Below are 11,715 nucleotides of genomic sequence, written 5' to 3' on the forward strand. Positions count from 1 at the left end.
TACTTTTAGGCTGATATTCCGCATATAGAACTTATGGAACCATAGCTTTACTAAGTGCACTTTGTATATTTTTCAAAACCACTGGGAAGAAAGACCCATATGCTTTCATATCACTTCCCACTAACAGTTTACTGTCTTTCTCTTACCTCATCTTCGTCGTGTGTTCAGTGTATGATCACATTATTCAGTGTTACAAAAGCTTTAAGAAGGAAACAGTCCTTTGTGTGGGCTTGAGTATTGAAGTATCTACTACTGTTACTAGTGTTGTAGTCAGACCTCCCAGTGTGTTCTGGTGTGGAGGGCCTGTTCTGGCCAGTTACATGGAGTTGCATGCTTCTTACCTCAGTGGGCAAAACCAAAGGCGCTCCTAAATGGCCTCTGGTGCCATTTAATCACAAGCTTTATAGTTGTTCACCCTGACCCCTGTCATAGTCCTTTGACCTCTGCATTTTAGTATTTAATACTGTACCTTCAGTGACTACTACAAAAAGCACCAAATTACCTCATTTTCTGAAAGTTCAGCGTTTACAGCAGTGCATTATTTTGCTATATCATCTCATATCTTTAGTGTTCTGCCGTCCATTCCTGACCATAACACACTAAGCCATTCACCTGCCTTATACCCAAAGTTTGCTGGGGAGTTTCATAGTTGGGTTTCTCAGTCGTCGCAGGCCTCCACATTGTTTTCTCCAGAAACTGCCTGTTAATAATGTATTAGGATCTGTGGGCTAAGAGGATCGCAGGACGGACATGCGGAGTCTTTGCAGATGAATAATTAAAGACCTAGTAGCCCTCCCCCTTGGCAAATACACATCTAACATGCAAAGGTATACACACACAGACGTATACCTCTGCTGCCTATATGCGCACACTGCTCACTAAAGCAAATACACACATGCTCTTGTCTAGACTTCAAACAGCAGCTCGCTAACATGCACCCACTATTCTCTGTGACATGTTAGTCCTTTACTTTGGCAGCTTGTGGCAGCACCCAGGCTGAGCTCTCTATCTCCACTCCTCAGAGAGCTCAAATTCAGGTCAGAGCCACCGTCAATGGGGCTCACAAACTCAAAGTGTCATAAAAGTGTAATACAGCTGACCTCAGCACTCACAACCTTGCAGTCTTAATGTACAGCAGTGAGGAAAATAAACTGTTATTTTATGATCTTTTCATTAAAAGCTTGATTGAAAACCATCACTGTGTTTGACTCTGTTTTTTTTATCCTCTGATTTCTGAATTCATTGAGTAGACGTTGAGCTCCAAGCAAGCAAGGTTAATCGTGTAAATAACTTGACAAATATGGTCTTGTTACGCTGGTGTGTGAAACTTTTATATGAAACTTGGTATAACACTTCTATCTGCTAAATTATAATGATTACTTAATGTAAACTGAAAGAGCGAAGCAAAGATGCAGATTGATTAAAAATGGAAATTCAAACTAGAGTAGTTTTTTAAAAGGCTTTTGTTTCAGTGATGCCCAACACTAAACAACCAGTATAAGCCAGGCCCTGTAAGTGTACACAAAGCAAAGTGTAAATGGCAAATAGCATGTCCGGGTCCTGCCCTGTGTGACATGGGCCTCGCACACAAAGAAGACACTGCGCATACAATGTTTCTTTGAGAGTCTTTTTTGTTTGGCAAATATAATTTTCACAGATGTACCATATTAACAATGCAGTACAATACAGTTGATGAGATTGCCCTGACATTTTATCTCAGTTTAATTCTTTGCCTTAAATCTACTGTGAGCTCTGGAGTGAGGAGCTGGCACGTCCATGGATCCTGCCATTAACCATGCAGTGCCCCAGAGGTGTCACATGTTAAATGACCCTGAATGGGGGGTCCTGAGAGAAACAATAGCACTGGTGTTGATAGCCCCCTCTGCCCTCCCCCACTAGCCCCCTACCGCACAAGGACCAGTGCCAAACCCACACAATAGTGGGTGCTTAGGGGGTGGCGACGGGCTGGTCCTCTGTTTGGGGCTATCTCAGGTGAATGGCGGGTTTGTTCATGGAAGTAAAGTCCAAAGTTCTACCTGAAAAGTGACTGTTTGTTATGGAGCTAGTGGGCAGAGCGTGTTCCAAAGTACCCCCTGTAAGAGTAGGTGATTGTGAGAACATGAGTGGAATGTACCAGGGTCTGCTCAGGTGGGCCCAGGCCTGCCCTTGCTTGTCTGTAATGTGTGGAATGTGGATGAGGGTTGAATGGACTGCCCGCGGTGGGCCAGGGAGGTGGACCGAGTCTGATTAGAAGTGGTACACACAACCCACACCCAGCTTTATCTCCTCAGCCAGATGACCTCCTGTTCACTGTATCAGCTTTGTTTTAGATGTAACAGGCACAGAAAGTTTAGTAATGTTCCTTTGATTTAACACAGTGCTCTCCCAGGAAATGGAAAAGTGTCTACAAAGTGAATTTTGTACAATGTAAAGTGATTTGGGTTTTCAAATTTTAATATCAGTTCTTAATTTCACAAAGATAAAAAGTAGGGTGGGACAGTGTAGGGGAACAATAGGCCCAGCCCTTGTACTATTATTAGGCATTTGGCAGGGGGAGATGTTTGAGGTGTGGCCCTTTTTACCAAGATAAGCATATCTTTTTAAAAAAAGAGAAAAGTATCTTATGATTCTTTTTAAACTAATTTACATAAAGTGGATTAACTTGATGCGTTAAGGTCAGTGTTACGATACAACCAGTTGTGATTACTATGAACTGGAACATTTAAAACATCTTAGGACACAGACAGTATCAATGACCACCAAAGTTTTACTTTTCTCACATAAGCAAATATTTTGTGCATTCTCAGCAAACACTTTCATCATTGATTAACATAATAAATTATTGAGAAACAAAAAAGCTTAAAACCATAGGCTGGTGGGTGTGGATATATATTTTAGAAATAAATGAACAATAGTATAGTTTCAAGATAAGAGTTGTTTATCCCATAGGCCAGAGAAACCAAACTAGTTGGAGCTGAAAAGTTGGTTGTGCACTGCACTGCAGCCCCAGAGCAGTATCCTCTAAAGGAGGCTTTATGCATTCACATCATGGATGCATATCTACAGTGTTTTGATGCCCATCAATTATTAACAGTGTTATGAATTAATGCCTGCAGTGTGCAGGTTGTGCAGCGTGGGCTGCTGAGGGGACCAATCTGGGGAATGTTGATTCATGGTCTTCACCTGTGCTACAAAGCCGTGTCCTGTACAGAACAGGTTCCAACATTTCTTTGTGCTGCATCTTTTAATCCAGTTGCCATTGCCCGTGGGGCCCTTCCTTCTATCCACATAGTTAACCATGCCCTCCTCCCTCTGCCTCTTCCTCAGGGAAGAGCACACTGCATCCTGTCCCAGTGGGAGAAACACGTGTCTTGGCACAAAAGTGCAATGCTGCAGGCAATGTATATATCTCCATTTGTGTGGGATTTCATTGATTTTTGCTGAAGGAGTTTGCACATATATATGACAACAGCCTGCTTCAGCACTAGCTCATTATTTCATCACACACACACACAAATGTCTTCTAGTATGAGGACTCACTACCTCCTTCATCAATAACCCATCAGTATTGATGACCTGAGTACACTCTAAATCAATAGCTGATCTTAAATTCACTGGTTCTGTTTCTGTATCGGGGGATGCTGGCCAAGGCTGGTTCAGAGGAATAACACAAACTGCAAGGTCATGCTGGGCAATGCACACCACTAAAATCCCATTAGAGAACTGTAGTTTGTTAAAGTTACCTGGTGGTACCTTATGGGATTGTTTTGTCCATCTTTTAGCTTACATTCCACTGTTCCTCTGACAGTGATAGCAGAGGTTTACTATGCACGTCACTGGCATTATGTTATGGTTCTTCTACTTACACATCACACAATGCAATCCTCCATTAGATGCAGCTTTGCAGAGACATGCTGTTGCAGACACACAAAACCAAATTAGGTGTCTGTAAAAACAAGCCTTGCTCTGTGAAAATCATTTGAAACTGAAGCGGCAGGTGCAGCTTTGTTCTTTGTGCACCCTTCATTCACAGTTAAGACTAAATACAGTAAGCATTCTGCTGCCCCATCTCATTTGATTTTCCTACTACAGATATTAATCTTTTTTTCACTTTGTGGCCTTGTATTTCATTATTATTTCACAGTCTGAATGAAGTCTGGACTGCTGAGTCACTGAGCGCCTGATGGTGAAAGGCCCAGAGGAGAAAGCCAGAGTGGGATAGAGGGAGAAGAGGCAGGTGGTGGGCACCGCTGCAGCTTTAGCCCGCCGACCGAGTCTTTTCAGCTGGCACACAACTGCTCGGCTCGGCTGCCATAGAGGCCCTGCTTTCCATCAGAATATTCCCCCTCTCTGCCCCCTCTCCAAATGATAAACGAGGAGAACAGGCTTGGGGCTGAATAATAGGATCCTTTCTCTGTGCCGCTGCCATGTGTGAGCACAGGAACAATGAGCCAGAGCGGGAGGGGAAGTGATTCAAAGTGAGATTTTCACCTGCTCTCTTCAACCCAAGCCCGCGTCTTTCAGAGCATGCTAATGCCAGTTCATTTTGCCTGTGTTACTGTAAGCCAGTCCACACACACTGAAACACACACAGACCTTTTTAGTTTTGTGAATGGCAGTTTGGATTATTGTGCCCAGATAACTATTTAGATAATCTGACTCATTATCTTCATTAAACACAGACTAAATTGGTTCTTGAAACTACAGCGCACTTGCTTTGGTTGTAGTACTTTAAAACACTGTTCAGATGTCACAGTAAACTTTCCTTGACACCTGTGAAAGAGTTACACATTTTCTGGATAATTAAAAAATACCTCTATTATCTACAGTAAAAAATGTTCCAACAGGATTTAACAATTGTATTTTATTCCATGGAATATACAGATGCCACCGGTATGTTATGCTATTTTTGTTCAGTGGGAGATTATTGTGGAAAGGTATGATGCTTTTATCAACATTTAATCAACGCTTGAGGTAGGCAGTTTCATTAAGAGTAATTAATCATGTAAAACACTTCCTGTTTCTCTTTGTGTGGTGAACATTAAAGATAATTTTATGGACGACCTCAGAGTGTAATTAGTCAGAGTGAGAGGATGATGAAGATAAAGATATTGACTCAAAGACTAATCATCGTCATGCTTTATGGGTAAACACAATTACTCCACAAGCTCCTCTCACGTACAGTATATCTGTGCCCTGATTTTAATTTCCTTCATAAAACTTTTGGCCAATCATGTTGTAAGGTAAAGTGTGTATTCAAATTGCCTTGACTAAAACTATCTATAAAAGAGGTTGTGTTGAAACCAGCTTGATATGATTGAAATCAAAGGTTAAAATATTAAGTAAAGTGGATGAAAATGACCAAATCGCTGCTGTTTCGCTGCACATACAAAGTAAATATCGGTCAGTCTATCCTTTGTGTCAATCCTGGCCTTGATAAACAAAAAGGGTGAATTTGTAAGGAAAGGTATTTGATCTAAAATGAGCTAAAACAAAAAACAAAACAAAAAAACTCTAATCAAATCAACATTTTCCCCCATAGATTTTGGGTTAAATGCAAAACCAAATGTTACTTTATTCATCTTGTGTTTGCATTCACTGCGTTGTGAGCTGGGCCATGGGGCTGTGAAAGGGGAGACAGAAAAAGGTGAGTTAGTCGTGTGTTTGAATGAAACCTCTCCAGTGACTAGAGCTACACCCTTTGCCCTGAATCCAGCACAGTGCATTGTGGGAAGGAGGTCAGTTGGCAGTCTCACCCCGGGGAGTATCTGAGATTAGGCTGTGCAGTCTCTCACATGAATATGCACCCATGCTTTGTCAACAGGAGCAGTCTGCAAATAGGGACACACACAAACTGTATAACAAAACACTATTGTTAGAAACAACGGCTTTGCTCTGGATTTTGAAATAGCAAACCTAAAAAACTGTAATATTACGACATGTTTTGCATGCAGACTAGACTGTAAAGGTGTGTTTTAGATAAGAACTGCCCATAACAAACACACAAGAAACATGTGTCAATTGAAGTTGTTCCATGGTAAACTCTTTCTAACTTCGTGGCAAAGTTTATAGTCAATAGCAGGAGTAGCAGTATTGATAATACCAGTCCCGCAGCAATAGCAATGGCAGTAATAACAGTTTCCACATCGAATCTTAGCCCCATTTCCTTGTTTTCTGTAAGATAAAATTCCAAATGCAAACTTCTTCATAAGACTGTCACTAGCACAAAGCAGGGTTGCCAGATTTTCAGAGAGGAATAAGTGATGAAACAGCCACGGTGGTTGAATGTTTTGTTATTTTTCTGTGCTACAATAAGATTTGAGCTGCTGAGGGTTGAGTAAATCATTTTTATGGCTCATTATCGATACAAACTAACTACTAAAAACTGCTATTTATTTATTTTTATTTATTGCAACTCATGTTTTTACTAAAATCGGTGACAATCCTGCATTAATTTTATCATGTCAGTGGCATAAATTACAATATTATCTTTTACTGTCTATATTTTCTTCAGTTAGATATAATGACAGGCCTGCAGATCATGATGCATTACAGTAGTTGCAGTGCAGCTCAGTGGGCCCTGCGTTGCGTGTGCGTTGTGTGTGCGTTGTGTGTGTGCGTGAGGGAAAACAGCGAATGAGACTACATGTATACTTGTCTAAAGTTGTGCCTGAGGAACTAGATACTTCCGAGAGCGATGCTTCCAGGAGATAATGGAGTGAGTGCAGACAGCCCACCGCCAGCCCACAGAGCCATCAGCATTTTCTGGACTCCCAGGTTCCTCCATGCCCTCCCCCAAGCTCCTCGCCTCATCCTGGGCCTATGGTGATTGGCCCGGCATGGGAGGTTGGTAGAGTGTATGAATAATTGAGCAGAGACAGAGAAAGAGAGAGGCAGAGATGTGAAAACTGACCCCCAGTCCCTGATCCATTGGCAGCCATGCTAAGGAATCCACCATCAGTCAGGTATCACAGTATACCGGACACTGAAAAAGATAGAGAAGACGTAACATGTCCTGAGGAGATATCAGGGGGAGGCCATGAATACATATACCTACAACAGGCAGAGATTTGCACTTATATTTTATTCTAGATCCCCTGCCTTTCTTTCTTTTCAGTAAATATACCTTCCGTGTTAATTGTGCATACAGAACATAATATGATGGGGTAACATTTAGATTTTTTAGATAACCTTGATTGTAAACTAACCCAGAATTCTCATCTGCTTCTTCTTCACATGTTTTGAAAGAGCTAAAGTGCAGTGTCAGTGTGTGCCTGCTCCATTTCCATCTCACTGGACCAGATGCCTAAGTAATTTTTTTACCTGCCAGTCAAAATGTTGGCTGCCTTGAACCGTGATTCATACAAGCGAGCAATAAGAGCCACATTTAAAGGGGTAGGGTTGGGTTCAGATACCCCAAACCCAAAGACAAATCCTCTGAAAATTAACACGGGTCAATGCAATGTCCTTTTAAGGCTTCAAACCCACTGTGTGAACTAGTATAAGTGAGTGAAAGACTTTTATGCCCCCCTGGTTTCTTTGAGAGGCTGCGTGCACCACAAAAGCAGAGGAGATTGTTGCCATGCAGGCTTGACCCCATTGAGCTCCTGAAAGCCATGGAGTGTAGGGCTGATGGGCACTGCAAACCCTTCAAGGCAAGTAAACACTCTGTCTCCTGCTATACCTTCAGGTTGCCATGGTTTCTGGGGAATGCAGTTGGGCGCGTATGAGCACATCTGTGGCGATTCCGCCCTGCCTGGCAGCTACGGCCTGCTGTTTGTGTGTTCACTATGCATTGCAGCTCTGAGGAGAGTAAATACGCTGTGGCTTGCAACCTGTGAGAGGATTCCACGTTTCACATGTGCAAGATGAGTAGCTTATCTATATGTAATAATATGTGCCTCCACAGCAATATCAATTTTCCCCAGATGAGCAAAACTAAATGTGGATGATTGTTATCTGTGAAGGAATTAGCACAATGGGTCATAAGACCAGCTTTGTGCAATCAATTATTGTAAAGATTTAAGTTTTTCTTTGTGCACAGCTTTGAAAATATTGTGTATGTCATTAACATTACATAGCTACACTGTTAATGATTATTGATTAAGTGTGGCAGAGGGCTGCTGGTCATGAGACATGTGCCGTGGCTCTTCATTAGTCAGCATTTTCACTAGCCTCTGGTGGCTCTCATTTATTGAAATAGCTTTATTATTGTTTATGAGAGATTTTGGCAATTTACTATTGATTTGAACAGTATTTAAGAAAAGCCTCTGTCCATTATATACCTTTACCATGTTATATATTGAATCTATGTGACAGAATAAAGGGAAAAATCAGGCTTCTTATTAGAACAAATAACTGCCCAATGCAATGAAATTAGTCAATCAACTTTTCTGTGTAACAAAGAAGCAATTAACAGGATGATGTTTTGTCCAGCGGGCGATAAAATAACCCCATCAACCGTCACAACGGCCTCATGTGGTCCTTCACGGTTTTAGAAAATTCATCATCTGACTCTGTGAATGTGCACAAACACATTCCCTGAAGCCTCAAACATCAAAACACCAATCTGTCATCACATGCTACATCTAACCATCATAGTACGTAAAATGACTGGGAAGTAGCCTCTTGACTTTGACTGTTAAACCAATAAAAGCCAACTTCATTATATCCTCACCCCCAGCGATTGGACAGTTGCACCTTAGCAATAAGTTGACGGGCAATAAAATTACAAAGCACCTCTAGGGGACAGATGAGGGCCCATACACACAAATGGATATAATAATAATCTCCACGGCAATGGTTTGCACACTCACATGCACATCAGATTACAGCTAAACTCAGCATTTTCCTGAGTGTTTTCTTCACTTAAGCACATTTCCTTTCAGTAGCTCTTCGTGAATGCATTGAACCACTTCCCCTCAAGACGAGACTCCCTGACCCTCCATCGCACTGACACAACTAGCTCTGGGCGGCCGCTGCTCTTGTTTTGTTGCATGGGTTTTGAAGGGGTTAGATAGTGCAATTGTAACAGCATAAATAATATTTCCTTTAATTTGTTTTTCCACTGCCCTGAAGTGTGTGGTAAACTAAAAATGACAAGATCCACCATTGTTGGACCTGCGGAAAAAAAAAATAAATAAAGGTGAAAGAATTGTCACCCACAGTACTGTTTTCATAAAGGAAAACAACGTTAAAATGCGTTTAAACTAAATTAAGAAATATTATTTGTATGATGTTTATTCTGTGTTTTTTTGTTTTTTTTTTATCTTCTCTTTGTGTTTTTAGCTGATCCACAATTTCAATGTGTTATTTTTTATTCATCCTTGAGTGGCCCGTGATGGATAAAGTGTCAAATGTAGTAACCTAGACAGTCTTATATAATGTGATATATGACTATATTTAGGTATTTATGTATATTTAAGTTTACATTGAGCTATGGAAGCTGTAGAATTATTGTGTAGCGCTGAAGGCTGAACATGGTGACTGACAGCAGCAGTAATGGCTTCCTCAGAGGACACAGTTCTGTCTTGGGGGGCATGTCTGTTTCACATATGTCCCTGGCCCACCTTGAGCCTGGGTTTTAGCACACTCAGCAGTCCCATGTAATCAGTAATCAGCCTATATCTCTAAGCCTTGTCCCACATCTCCAGTTACTGTAGCCCACCCCAAGTATGATTACAGAGGCCGTACGCATCATCTCATGCTTAGTGTTTCCATCATTTATATTAATTGTTTCATTTCTGTCTCATAATATTCAGATATTTTTGTTTTACAAAAGAAAGACATGGCTGCCATCGTATATGTGATAGAGGTGAGTTGTACTTAAGACTTGATTCCCTACAGTATGTGTCATGATGAGAACATGTTGAGAGGATGAGTTTTCTGTTTCCCATCGTTGCGTTTTGCAATCGCTCTACGTCAGCTCCATATTACAGCCTTGGCATTTCCTTTGAGGCATTTTGGAGTGATTCACTGAAGATCACTAATCTCTCCTGTCAGAGGAGAGGCAATTCTCTTTGAGATCTTACACTCACACATATTGGCTGTAGATTCACTCACTGACACAAGCTTTAAAGAACCTCAGCAGCGCAAACACATAGAGGCCCACCTTATACACTGTCATTAGTGTTGCCACAGCAACCTCCATCAACCCCCTCCTTATTTTATGAAATTCCCCCACTAATCTAACCCAGACATGAGGAAACATCTCTAAATGATTTATTAACAAGATGATGAAATTATTCCTAATCATCATTTACCCACATTCATTCTGAAAGTGCTCAATGTGACAGTGTACATGCATTAATTAGCTTTACAAACAGACATTAACAGAATGGCCATTTACAGGGGTCATTATTATTCACCAACAGATCCTGCCTGTGTTTTTGTGATTCCAGCACAGATCCAGGTTCACAGGGGGCGCAGGAGGCACGGGGGGCACAGCTATCAGCCGTAGTAATCATGTCATCAGTGTCTCTGTGCTGAAGCGGCTCTCAGCTGCTTTTATGTTTTTCACTGTGGACAGAGCAGAAATGCATCAGGAGGTATTCACCAATCAGCATCCCGGTCCTACAATAACTGAAATAGTATTCATATTTTTGACTGTACAACATAGTAATACTACTTCATACTGTCTTATGAGAATGGATTTGTGATTTGTTCTGTTCACATGTAAATATATGTTATGTTCTAAATCTGATACAGCAGAATGAGCCCCCATCCCCTATCCCCCACCTTTCCATTTAAAATGTCCTTCTTATATCTGTGATCTTGCCTTCATTTCCGTTTTCTCACAAGCATCAGCAGAGTGGGCTGTGTGTCTTGTGTTCATTAGTGTGACAGGAGAGTGTGGTTAATCGCGGTGAGCAGAGGAAGAAGGTGAGGCAGCCCTGGTCCATAATGGGAAGCAGCATGGTGCACACGGGACATAAACACATCATTGGAGCTGGTGTGGCTCCCTGCAGAAACAGAGCGGAGGGCTGTAGGTTGAATCATTCTCAGCAGAAGAGTCATTACCATGAACGTAACAGGTACGGATACACAAACCAGGCAACAACTAAAAACAACTGGCAAGGAATATGATCTTTACAGGTCTTTACTGATCTTATACATTTTCAAATGACACACACAAGGACCTTAAAAAGAAATTGTCTTTGGATGATGTATTAGTGATTCAGTTACTCATGCTAGATTTTGTTTATAATTTGATTGTGATATTGACATTATTTCATAGCATGATGTATTTTCAGTAAAATCATGTCCTTAAATGAATAATAAAAAACTGTTTCTTTGCAATCGTAGTATTCTCCGTAGTGAGAATAATGAATCACCCCTGTGGTTAGTTTGAGTAATGTATACAGTGAATCAGGTGCAATCACACTGAGATGAAAAGGGCAGCTTGCTGGCATGTGAGGGCATAGAAATGTGTGACTCACATGTTCCTCTTAATTGAGGAGGCAATCTTGTTAAGTAATGGTCAAGAGTGAACAGTGCCTCTGCCACTAGAGCTGAGCTGGACATGAGTGTGGGAGCAAGAGGAGAAATCATGAATAACCTTCTTATGAAACCTTCATTAGGATCTGTCAGGGGCCTTTGATTAACATTAATGGGACCAGCCCCCATCCCTCAAACCCTCTGCGCGCTGTCTCACCACTGCTCTCCTTCTTTCACCAGGGCCCTGCTCCACTAGCTGCACACGGTTCCTGATCTTTA

The sequence above is a fragment of the Periophthalmus magnuspinnatus genome, chromosome 9 (genome assembly GCF_009829125.3).
Source record: "Periophthalmus magnuspinnatus isolate fPerMag1 chromosome 9, fPerMag1.2.pri, whole genome shotgun sequence".
NCBI lineage: Eukaryota > Metazoa > Chordata > Actinopteri > Gobiiformes > Gobiidae > Periophthalmus > Periophthalmus magnuspinnatus.